This window comes from Mauremys mutica, unplaced genomic scaffold (assembly GCF_020497125.1).
Source record: "Mauremys mutica isolate MM-2020 ecotype Southern unplaced genomic scaffold, ASM2049712v1 000807F_np12_obj, whole genome shotgun sequence".
NCBI classification, from domain to species: Eukaryota; Metazoa; Chordata; order Testudines; family Geoemydidae; genus Mauremys; species Mauremys mutica.
In genome coordinates, this window is record NW_025423055.1 from 88,902 (window position 1) to 100,935 (window position 12,034).

Sequence of the window (12,034 nt, forward strand, 5' to 3'; positions counted from 1 at the left end):
CACATTGGCCAGAATTTTCAGAAGGTCTCACACCCACCGCTAGCGCCAGATTTGCAGAAGAACTAGGCTCCCAGTTAGGCACTAAAATCTTTAGCCAGATTGTCAAAAAGGCTCAACCTATTTTTCCAAAAGATGAGTTATTTTGGAAAAAAAGCTTGTAAAGATTGTGGGTGCTGGTTACTTGTCTATGTGGCCCACACTGCTGGAGTTGGAGGTTCACCATTGTTTTCTCAGAATGCGGTGTCCGTAGTCTGCCTCAGTTCCGGTGTCCATCTTTTATTCTCCTAATAAATTAGCAGGGAGACTAAAACAACATCGGACTCACAGGGATCCCGGAAACCTGCCGATTTGGCTCACGGTGAAGGTGTATACAAATCATCTGTGCTGTAGAAGGGCTCTGGGAGTTGAAAGAGTTGTGAATTTAACCCTCTAGGTTTCGGGCCTAATCTGAAACTGTTTCAAAACCAATTCCTTAAATAGACCATAGTTTGAAGCATCAGCAATAGGCATCTTACTGAATATATCCAGAGCTTTCCCAGCCAATTTGGCAACCAAAGTTGTCATCTTCCCTTTCCCGAATAAGCACTTTGTCTGTCCTCCGGGCAACATGCTTAAAAATCACTACCAGTGTCTCAAAGCAATCAGCTGTGCACATATCCTGCTCGACTACGCCACTGTGATGGGTTTGGTCCCAGAGATCCCCTTGGGACTGAAATTACTTCTGAGCCCGTTTTCCCTGCCAGCTTGGGACTCCAGAACCCTGCCTTGTTGAGCCAGACACCCTAGCCTGCTGCAACACAGACCCAGGCTCTGGGCCACACCCCCAAAGCCGCAGACTTTAACTCAAAACAGCTCAGCACCTGTCTCCAGCACCCAGCTCCCAGTGGGATCCAAAACCCCAAATAAATCCCTTGTACTCTCTATAAAGCTTATACAGGGTAAATTCCTAAATTCTTCACCCTCTAGATCACTGATAGAGAGAGATGCACAGCTGTTTGCTCCCCCAGGGATTAATCACTTCCTCTGGGTTTATTAATAAACAAAAGTCATTTTTATTAAGGTTAAAAAGTAGGAGTTAAGTGATTTCAAGTAATAACAGACAGAACAAAGGAAGTCACCAAGCAAACTAAAACAAAACACGCAAGCCTAAGCCTAATACATTAAGAAACTGATTCCAGGGAATAGCTCACCCTCAGAGGTGTTCCAATCAGCTTCTTTCAAAGACTAGACTCCTGCCTAGTCTGGGCCCAATCCTTTCCCCTGCTTCGGTCTTTGTTACTTCCAGCAGACATCTTAGGTTTTCTCATGACTGGCAGGGGTTTTCTCATGACTGGCAGCCCCTTTGTCCTGCTTCACCCCCTTTTATAGCTTTGGCATAAGGCGGGAATCTTTTGTCTCTCCGGGTCCTCACCCTTCCTTCTAAACGGAAAAATACCAGATTTAAGATGGATTCCACTATCGTGGTCTCTGTAAGACCCCTACTTTCCATTCTTCCTGGGTTGGCCCACACGTACACAGGAAGGTTTGCAGGTCAATAAACCATTTACAACCAATTGTCAATGGGAGCCGTCAAGGTTTTAAACCGCCATTAGTGGCCCACGCTTTGCACAATTACAATAGGACCTCAGAGTTAGACTTCATATTTCCAGCTTCAGAGACAAGAATGAGACATGCATACAAATAGGAGGCATATATTCAGTAGGTTAGAACCTTTGTTATGATACCTTACAAGAGACCTTTTGCATCAAGCATATTCCACTTACATCATACTCACACTTATAAGCATCTTTTCATAAAACGTATGGAGTGCAACGTCACCGGGTGCCCTACCTACCCTGCTTTCGCTGCTTCCTGATGGCACAGAATTGACAACAAAAGAGCCAGGCTAGGAGGCTTCTAAAACCGAGAGAGCTGTTCTATCGCGTCCACATCCTCTCAGGAGGTGACAAACCCCCTCTCTCCGTTTCCATCCCCCAAATCCTATCAGCTCAATGAGTTTTGTCCCTGGAAGAGCCTCGAGGGAGGCAGAAGAAGCGGAGAGGATTGCGTTGGGGGTAAATAAAACAGAGACGAGTTGTTCCTCTTGGGATTTTGGTGTGTTTCCCTGGTGATCCTGACGGAGGAACGGGAAGCATAATTCCATTTTTTTCAATGCCTCGGTTTGGGTTCAGCTGGTGAACTCTCTGCTCTTGTTCTCACAGGGGAATGGAGACTGGACCGGTTTCCCAATTTGGACAGAAAGTGGCTTGCCAAAGCCGAGGAGAGCCTGCTTCCTGCCTGCACCGAGTTGACAAACTGGGGAAGCCAAAGCTGAGAGACCCCGTAGACGAAGTCAGAGTGCTATCCGCTCACATGGAGGGGGAGCACAAGCCCTCCCTGGGTTTCTCTGCCCAAATTATAATCAGTTGAGTGATTTTCCTGGACGAGCCTCTAGGTAGGCAGAAGAAGAAGTGAAGAGGGTTGCGATGGGGTAAATGAAAGCCGAGGACTCTTCCTCTTGAGATGTCTTTGTCTTGCTCTTGTGATTCTGATGGATGAACCTAAAGCGTCATTTGAGCGTGTTTCAGTGCTTTTCCTCGGGCTCAGGTTGTGATGCTGAGCACAGGGGTTCCTTCACTCTCTCTGCTTGGACCCTCTGTAATGGGGAACGGACCAGCTTTCGAAAGAGCCTAGTGGAGCTGAACGAAAACAGCAATAAACATCCAGGTTCACCCTAGATTAATCTTTTGTCCCCAATTTTCTTGGGGAAACAAAACAAAAACATGGTTTTCTTAAGAACTCAACACCCATTCAGGCTCCAAACTCTTTTGCAAGATTTCCAGAAGGGCTCAACACCCTGAGTGCTGAGCTAGTTTGGGAAAAAAACCCAAACAAGGCCGGTACCAATTGTGAGTGCTGGCTGCTTGACTCTGTGGCCCACCGTGCGGGAGTTTGAGGTTCTCATTAAGCTAAGTGTCTCTATTCTGCCTCTGTCCTAGTGTCCATCTAATAAGTGAGGGGGGAGATTAGAACACCTCAGAAGGCACAGGGTTGTAGGAAACCTGAAACTTTAGATGAGGGTGATGGTGTCTAAAAACCAGATGTGATGTAGGTGTTGAACGAGAGATGCTGTCTTGGTCTCCTTGAGCGGCTCATACAATATTGAAGAAAAGGAGGGTTGAGAGAGCTGCTTTTGTCCCAGCGTCAGGATGGCCGAGTGGTCTAAGGCGCCAGACTCAAGGCTCTGTCTTTCCCACAACTGGGGCTTCTGGTCTCCTGCAGGAGGCGTGGGTTCAAATCCCACTCCTGACACAACCTCTTGATTCCACCTCAAGAGGTGGCCTGGTTTCAATTGCCCTTGTAACATATTGGAAGAGCCCTCGTTTAGGAGCTTTCTTAGAGTAGCGGCAAGAGAAGTTAGAGGGAATCGTAAATACCTTCGGAATCCATGCGCTCAAGGCACCTAGTTGGGTAAATTCCAGTTTATTCCCCACCAGAAAGTTGGCATTGCTTGATCTTGGGCAGGTATGGATGTCAAACATATACAGGTGGAGGAAGAAGGGAGCAGTACAGTAGACACTGATAAAGGGAAGGTAAGACTCTTAGTCTCAGGGTTTGGGCTTGAGCCCTAAACTGGGTGCTCTACGTACTCTGGTTTGGCTGCTTCATGAGGGCACAGAATTGACAACATAGGGAGCAGAGACAGGAGGCAGCTACAACCAAGAGCCCTGTTAGATTGTGTCAACATCCTATCAGGAGGTCTCAAAGCCTCTCTCTCCGTTTGTATCTCAGAAATTCTATCCGCTCCAGGATCTTTCTCCATCAAAGAGCCGCTAGGTAGGCAGAAGAAGAGGTGGAGAGGGTTGCGATGGAGGTAACTAAAGCAGAGAAGAATTGTTCCTCTTGGGATTTTTTGTGTTTCTCTTGTGATCCTGACGGAGGAACCGGAAGCATCATTTGATTTTTTTCTGGCTACTTTCTGTCCAACAGATTAAGTTGGTCCATTGTCCATTCCCCTCAGGGGTTAAGAGCTGGAACCCCTGTGCTCAGGGTCACAACCTTAGCCCAACCGAAGGCACTGAAACAAACTCAAATGATGCTTCAGCTTCCTCCCTCAGCATCACAAGACCAACACAAAGAAAGCTCCCGAGGAACGGGGCTCTGAGCATTGCCAGGTTGTGAGTTCCGTGCCCTCAGGAAGCAGCCAAAATGCTCGAAACCCCCACCCGCTTCTCTTGGACCGCTGGCAACATGGTGTTTGCACAGGAGCCGCAAGCCCGTCTTTCCTGTCTTTGTCTATCCTGGCCCCTTCCCCCCAAATGCTTTCATCGGACGCTGCAGGGACCTAAGGACCTGCAGGTTCCCGCACCCACCTCCTAAAGCAAACAGTCCTTCCCTTCTCTGACATTCCTGGAGCCGCACATCCTTGGAGGAGTTTTACCCCAGGGGGTTCTGATTCCCTGCGAAAAGATGTGTCTGGCGGCCGGCGGGGAACTGTCTTCTCTGCCCCCTCTGTTTTTTTTTTTTAAAAAGACGTGGCCTCAATGTATAACAATACTGGAAATTGTTTTAATATGTTTTCTGTGTCTTTTTCATATCAGTGCTAAAAATAGGAAGGGAACCGTAAGGAAACGAAGAACTCAGAGCTTGTGTTAACCTCCTTTGAAGACGAACGAATGGCCTCAGTTGGACAGAAAGTAGGCCTAGAAAGTTATGCCCAACCCCCCAAATCTCATCTCCCTGGTGGTCTAGTGGTTAGGATTTGGCGCTTTCACCGCCACGGCCCGGGTTCGATTCCTGGTCAGGGAGTTATCCTCTTCAACAAAAATCTACCTTGCCTTCCTCACTTTGGAGTTCAAGCGGAAGAATGCAACTTCCTGGCCTCCTTCAGAATGCTTGGAAACTCTTTGGAGGCCATGGGGAAAGCAAAGCTTCCACCTACTACAATATGGCTATCTGCCCCTTAAAGCCCAGCCTCTGCACCCTTTTACACAAATACACTTACTTGTGCAAACAATTTAGTTCTTCCTTCTTACCGAGCCTAACCTAAATTAGAACAACATTGCACTTTGACCCAAGATCTTTTTCTTTTCTTTTCACTTTTCTTGGTGAAACCAAACCAAACCAAACAATCATTTTGGGTCCACCAAAATATTTCACTAAATATAATATTCATCCAAAAACCTTTCACCCAGCGCTATATACAAGTCTTTGGAAGTAACACCCCGGAGAAAGATCATTAAGCTTTTCCATTCCTAAGATCTATCCGCTGAAGGCTTCTGAGCATGGGCTATGGGCCTTTCACCTCTAGGCCAGTGGTTACCCTCTTGCTCAGGTGGCTACTGATGAAAGGCAACGTGGTTTAGTGGCAGATCCATTTCAGCCTCCCTCTTCCAATGTCTACAGGAGGGTGTTTGTTTCGCATTGCATCTAAGAATCAAATCAATTCTCTTGAAACCTCAACCTGGAATCAAGGTGATTGTAGGTCAAGGAAGGAAGGTTTTGTTCATCCTGTTCTAGTAAATGCTCAAAGTTGCGATGCTTCTTGGAGCTTCCAGACACATTGGCCAGAATTTTCAGAAGGTCTCACACCCACCGCTAGGGCCAGATTTGCAGAAGAACTAGGCTCCCAGTTAGGCACTAAAATCTTTAGCCAGATTGTCAAAAAGGCTCAACCTATTTTTCCAAAAGATGAGTTATTTTGGAAAAAAAGCTTGTAAAGATTGTGGGTGCTGGTTACTTGTCTATGTGGCCCACACTGCTGGAGTTGGAGGTTCACCATTGTTTTCTCAGAATGCGGTGTCCGTAGTCTGCCTCAGTTCCGGTGTCCATCTTTTATTCTCCTAATAAATACTCTGCTTTCTCTTCAGTTCGTATAAATCTTTCGCCTTTTACTAAAGATTTCCATGGAGAGGAATATTTATGAGTTTGTACCCAATTTTTTAAGGCTTTGCTTTGGCAAGGCTGTTGCCTGCTGTGAGAAAAACAGAAGAGTGCTCCCTGAACTGGTGTCACTGGCTGAAGCTTTTCTATAGTATGAAAAAAGCTCAGAGCTCTGAAAATGATTTTTGGGGTTTTTTTTTCTTTAAGGTTCTTGTGCCAGTGAGATGGCTTCCTAGCTAGCCAGGGACTGTTTTGTGATGTGTATTCCGCTGGCTCTTTAGTTTTTTATGTTTTAGCAGGAACGGTGGAGGAGAGTATCACGGTGGAAGAGCAGCAAAGAAATGTGTTGTTGTTTGTGTTAACGTTTGGTTTGTCCTAAGAGTGTCTGGTTTGGAGTCATTTGTAACTCTTCGGTTAGTTATTCGTAACAGCTTTTTATTGGGCCCCTGAGTTGAAAGACTGCTCTTGCAGATTTTAGTTTGTCATTGTTGGAAGGTCAGTTCAAGAGCTGCTTTCTTAGTCTAGTCCGTGACGGTTCTTCCGCCGCCCTCCTTAATATACCTTCCAGAAGGTGATTGCATGGTTTCCCTCGTCTTCCCACAGAAGAGAAATTGTCCATCCCTTTCCTGTTGGGAAGACACCAGTGTTTTAACTTAGGAAACGGTAAACATTTTGCCCAGATGAGGGCTGGTTCATAGGAGCAGAAGAAGAGGAAGGTTGTGGCCCTTTGAGTCAGATTCCTAGCGTTTCAGGCCAGAAGGAACCAGCCGATCACCTCAGAGCGACTAAGGGGCACCAGTGCCCCAAATGGCGAGGAATTGCTTTGATGCAATTGACTGTCTGTTTGAGCTAGTTGTGTGGGAAGGAGCAGAAAAGAGCCTCGGGGCTGTGGAATAGCGCCTGCATAGGCTTTCTTTGCCCTGTTTTGCTGTAAGAGTTAACAGTGAGAGATTGGTAGTCCAGGTCAGTGGGTGGCTTTATGGAAATTAGGAGTATAGAGGGTAAACCAGGGAGAGGAAGGCGTCTGCAAGACTTGTCTGTTTTGAACAGAATTGTGTGTTAAGGGTTCTTGCTTTGAAGTCTTCCACTGGAGTCATTTTGGGGAAGTGATTCTCAGGTAGAGTTCCCGAGTGGTGGTGTTTGTTGCAGTTCTGGGAGCTCGTCCTGGTGAGGTCGAAATGGGTGGGCGCAGGGGTGTGTGTGCATAGCAGAGTGTGAGTATTGCTTCTTGGCTCCTTGGAGCTCAGATCAAAGTGTCGTTTCTGTTCTTATCAGTTTAATCTCTGATATGTCCTTGATGTGAGGACTGTATATTAACTTGATTTTTGAAGCAGGAGGAGTTAGAACAGAAGCTTGCTTTGTCTGCCCTATGCATTGACCTGGTATTGCAGTGCTTCCAGGAACGGTGTATCTCCTTTAGAGGAGAACCTTCTGGTTAGAAAAGCAGAAAAGAGTTGAACTGTGATACTTTCTTTAAAGCAAATGTTTTTTGAAGTAGCAGAAAAATCTGGGTGTTTTTCTTTCTTTACAGTTTCTTGGAAGTGTTTTGTGAGTCTATAGATATGAGAGGTTCTTCTTTGTCTTGCTAGAGAGTTATTTAAGAAGCTGGACTCCTTCTTTCTGCTGTGAGTCTTTTCAACAGTATGAGGGACAAATGCTTTCCAGATTCTGGGTCTGTTGGGGCGATGGGATTTTTTTTTTTTTTGTATTTTTCGGGTGGGGTGGGGCGGTTGGTAATATTTGAGGTCACGTGTATATCCACAACTGCATGAGTTACATAGACTTCTCGCCACCCGACCTACGTTCTATGTATCTTGGTTCGTAAGATCAAGACAAGGCACTAGGAGTCGTGCTGCACCCGGCACACAGGGGCCCCAATCCTGATTTCCCCCCCCCCAAGCCTACTGTAATCTAAATGCTACATAATAACCCTTAGCTTCTCATTGTTGCCATCCTAGGTATTGGAAAATCCCCCAAATCATGACAGTGGCTTACAAATCAGGAGGATTCTTTTTTAAAAAAATGTAATGTGGGTTCTCTTTCTTTCCCTTCTGGTTTTCTGAACCAGGCAAGCTAGAAACTTACCTTTCTAGTGTGGCCAGAGTCCCAGAGAGCAGCAGCCCCCGGTGCCTGGGGCTGGCAGGCAGCGGGGCTCCTCACTTTAATTTCACCCACCAAGTATCAAGTGTGAACTCCTCAGGCACTAGAACAGCCTTAACATGGAGTCACAGACAGACCCCTTGGGCACCCTGACTCTATCTTGCCACCCAGGGGTAGTAGAAGCTGCTGTAACACGCAAGCTCTGTATGTCCTTTAGGGCTAACCCTAGCCAAACAGCCGGGATCCCTTGCTGCTGCTTAGAAGGTGTGCCGTCTCCCTGAAATCCAAGCAGCATCGTGGGGAGGGGGGAACAACAGTTTCTTCCTGACAGGGATTTTTATTCCATTCCCCCAGAGCTCAAGCTGATGGGGGCAAGTGTTTGTGCAGGGCTCTGCCTCCTCGTAGGTGTGTGAGGAGGAGCAATCAACCAAGTCTTTTGTCCACAGATGATCCACAGTGGCTTGTCTGATGTCTCAGTCAGGGCCTTCTCTTGTTGGAAAGGAGATGATGCCTCTTCTGGTAAACTACCATTTCACATATGGTAATACTTCTCTCCTGACTGGTGGCGTGGCGGCGGCAAGGGGCTTACAGCTTTAGTGCCAATGCTTATATATCACCTTACAACATGGGCTACGGCTATTATAGGTGAGAATAATGCATGCAGCAACTCACGAGCTTGTCATAAACTCTAAACACGTTTTTATAAAGCTAATGCCTGTTTTAACAACACTAACAAACAGGTGAGCAACACTAGTTTCCAGCCATGCGTTTGTCACTTTTCAGTAAGGCCTAGGGACCCTGGCATGAGCTGGCACCTGGTCTGCCAGTGTCAGAAGAGGATCTGCCCTCTCTTATCCCAGGTGTCTGTACTGGGAGCAGTACTGTTCAACTTATTCATAAATGATCTGGGGAAAGGGCTAAACAGTGAGGTGGCAAAATTTGCAGATGATACAAATTGCTCAAGAGAGTTAAGTCCTAGGCAGACTGCCAAGAGCCACAAAGAGATCTCACAAAACTGGGTGACGGGACAACCGAATGGCAGATGAACGTCGGTGCTCATAAGTGCAAAGTAATGCACATTGGCAAACATAATCCCAAGTATCCCTATAAAACGATAGGGTCTAAATTAGCTGTTACCACTCGAGAAAGAGATCTGGAAGTCGTTGTGGATAGTTCTCTGAAAACATCCACTCAATGTGCAGCGGAGCATTGGGAATCATTAAGAAAGGGACAGGTAATAAGACAGAAACTATCATATCGCCTCAATATCAATCCATGGTACGCCCACATCTTGAATACTGCATGCTGATGCGGTCGCCCCAATCTCAAAAAAGGTATAAGGGAATGGGAAAGATTCAGAAACGGACAACAAAGATGATGAGGGGATATGGACCAGTTTCCATCTAAGAAGAGATTCATAAGATTGGGACTTTTCATCTTGGAAAAGAGACATAAGAACATAAGAACATAAAGCCTGGTCTACACTACGCGTTTAAACCGGTTTTAGGAGCGTAAAACCGATTTAACGCCACAACCGTCCACACTAGGAGGCACCTTATATCGATTTTAATGGCTCTTTAAACCGGTTTCTGTACTCCTCCCTAACGAGAGGAGTAACGCTAGTATCGGTATTACCATATCGGATTAGGGTTAGTGTGGCCGCTGATCAACGGTATTGGCCTCCGGGCGGTATTCCACAGTGCACCAGTGACCGCTCTGGACAGCATTCTGAACTCGGATGCAGTGGCCAGGTAGACAGGAAAAGCCCCGCGAACTTTTGAATATTTCCTGTTTACCCAGCGTGGAGCTCTGATCAGCACGGGTGGTGATGCAGTTAATCAGTGATCGCTGTAAGGGCAGGCAAATCTGTTCTATCAGTGCTCCGTTACAGAAGACGACATTCAAAATCATTTTTTAAATATCTCCAGACACATGCCATAGCAGGGACTCAGCGCACTGCTGCGTGACAAGCGTAACGGAAAGCCAAAGAATCAAATGGACGCTCATGGACTGGAGGACTCAAGCTATCCCACAGTTCCTGCAGTCTCTGAAAAGCATTTGCATTCTTGGCTGAGCCTCAAATGCTTCTAGGGTCAAAAACAGTGTCCGCGGTGGGTCAGGGCATAGCTCGGCAATTTACTCACCCCCCCACCCATCCCCAGAAGTGAAAGGGAAAACAATCCTCTCTTGACTCTTTTACATGTCACCCTATCTTTACTGAATGCTGCAGATAGACGCGATGGTGCAGCACTGAACACCAACATCCTTGCTCCCCCCACGCTATGGCTGACTGATGGTACAATATGATTAGTATCCGTCCTCATCATCAGCCTATTGGCACATGGGGCAGTGCAAAAGGACTGGTAACCATGATGACCAGCATTTGTTAGGTTGATCAAGGGCGCCTCGTCCTAATTTTTCCTTATAGATGGTGCAATATGGCTGATAACCATCATCATCATAGAAACAGGGGGCTGAGCTCCATCAGCCCCCACCCTTCATGCGTAAAGAAAAGATTCAAGTGCCCCTCAACTAACAGAGGGATGCTGGGCTCTTCTCCTACACACTCCTTACTGTCCTGTCTGGACTATCATAGCAGCTGGAGGCTGCCTTCCACTCATATCTCACTAACAAATCACTGTGTCTTATTCCTGCATTTTTTATTACTTCATCACACAAGTGGGGGGACAATGCTACGGTAGCCCAGGAAGGCTGAGGGAAGAACAGAATCAACAGGTGGGGTTGTTGCAGGAGCACCCCCTGTGAATAGAATACAGCTCATAATTTCTGCAGGATCTGACACAGAGCAGCTGTGCTCTTTGGTTCTATGATACAGTGGTTCTCTAGTACACTTGCCCATATTCTAGGCAAGACTGATTCTATTTTTAGATATCAAAAAGGAGAGATTGACTCAGGGAGTCATTCCCAATTTTTTTCTTTTGCGCCCTTGGCTAAGAGCAGTCAGGGGCATTTATGACAGCAGCAAATAGAACAGTGCAAAAGGACTGGTAGCCACGATCATCTTATTACCAATTTATGGTATGGCAGATGGTACAATATGGCTGATAACCATTTCTGCTATCATGCAAAAGCAAAAGCATGCTGCTGTGTAGCGCTGCTGAATCGCCTCTGTGAGCGGCATCTAGTACACATACGGTGACAGTCACAAAAGGCTAAACAGGCTCCATGATTGCCATGCTATGGCATCTTCCAGGGCAATCCAGGGAAAAAAGGCATGAAATGCTTGTCTGCCGTTGCTTTCCCAGCGGAAGGAGTGACTGACGACATTTACCCAGAACCACCCGCGACAATGATTTTTGCCGCATCAGGCACTGGGATCTCAACCCGGAAATTCAAAGGGGCGGGGGAGGCTGCGGGAACTATGGGATAGCTACGGAGTAGCTACCCACAGTGCAATGCTCCAGAAATCGACGTTAGCCTCGGACCGTGGACGCACACCACCGATTTAATGTGTTTAGTGTGGCCGCGCACACTCGATTTTATAAAATCTGTTTTACAAAACCAGTTTATGCAAATTCGGAATAGTCCCGTAGTGTAGACGTACCCTAAGAAAGGCCATACCGGGTCAGACCAAAGGTCCATCTAGCCCAGTATCTGTCTGCCGACAGTGGCCAATGCCAGGTGCCCCTGAGGGAGTGAACCTAACAGACAATGATCAAGTGATCTCTCTCCTGCCATCCATCTCCATCCTCTGACGAACAGAGGCTAGGGACACCATTCTTACCCATCCTGGCTAATAGCCGTTTATGGACTTAGCCACCATGAATTTATCCAGTCCCCTTTTAAACATTGTTATAGTCCTAGCCTTCACAACCTCCTCAGGTAAGGAGTTCCACAAGTTGACTATGCGCTGCGTGAAGAAGAACTTCCTTTTATTTGTTTTAAACCTGCTGCCTATTAATTTCATTTGGTGACCCCTAGTTCTTGTATTATGGGAATAAGTAAATAACTTTTCCTTATCCACTTTCTCAACATCACTCATGATTTTATATACCTCTATCATGTCCCCCCTTAGTCTCCTCTTTTCCAAACTGAAGAGTCCTAGCCTCTT

The 12,034-nt window shown here is 46.6% G+C and overlaps 4 non-coding genes across 4 annotated transcripts; all 4 read left to right on the forward strand.

Annotated features, from left to right (window-relative positions):
• The first annotated feature begins 3,182 nt into the window (after positions 1–3,182).
• On the forward strand, positions 3,183–3,291 carry TRNAL-CAA. Its single transcript has 2 exons — positions 3,183–3,220; positions 3,246–3,291. It is a non-coding gene; the product is annotated as a tRNA-Leu (tRNA).
• A 1,425-nt stretch (positions 3,292–4,716) lies between these two features.
• On the forward strand, positions 4,717–4,788 carry TRNAE-UUC. The gene has a single exon. It is a non-coding gene; the product is annotated as a tRNA-Glu (tRNA).
• A 1,041-nt stretch (positions 4,789–5,829) lies between these two features.
• On the forward strand, positions 5,830–5,945 carry LOC123357574. Its single transcript, XR_006575576.1, has one exon. It is a non-coding gene; the product is annotated as a U5 spliceosomal RNA (small nuclear RNA).
• A 1,137-nt stretch (positions 5,946–7,082) lies between these two features.
• Positions 7,083–7,278, forward strand: LOC123357577. Its single transcript, XR_006575578.1, has one exon. It is a non-coding gene; the product is annotated as a U2 spliceosomal RNA (small nuclear RNA).
• Positions 7,279–12,034: the final 4,756 nt, after the last annotated feature.